The 326-nt window shown below is 56.4% G+C and overlaps 1 protein-coding gene across 1 annotated transcript in view; it reads right to left on the reverse strand.

The window, feature by feature from the left end:
- Window positions 1-326, reverse strand: part of KLC1 (kinesin light chain 1) — a 50,635-nt gene that overhangs the window by 45,881 nt on the left and 4,428 nt on the right. The window lies entirely within an intron of this gene.

A 326-nucleotide genomic window follows, 5' to 3' on the forward strand; every position in this document is an offset into this window, starting at 1 on the left:
TCTCCTTAATGAAATGCAGAAGGGTCAGTAAATTCCATCACATATTTGCCAGATAAAACCTTGAGAAAGAGTCACAGCTAGAAAAAGAGAAACCAGCAAAGGAATGCAGAGCAATCAGAGCGGCAAGAGGACTGCGCCTGACTGCAGCCTGGTGACACGGGGCATGACCAGTGCGGGGAAGACTCCGGGGGGACGTCTCTGGTGGTCTAGTGGAGAAGCATCTGCCTGCCAACGTGGGGGACGCGGCGTCCGCAGGCTGCAGAACTGAGCCCGTGAGCCACGACTGAGCGCTCGCTCTAGAGCTGGGAGCCGCAGCAGGAACAGCT

This window comes from Bison bison, unplaced genomic scaffold (genome assembly GCF_000754665.1).
Source record: "Bison bison bison isolate TAMUID 2011002044 unplaced genomic scaffold, Bison_UMD1.0 scf7180017864302, whole genome shotgun sequence".
NCBI lineage: Eukaryota > Metazoa > Chordata > Mammalia > Artiodactyla > Bovidae > Bison > Bison bison.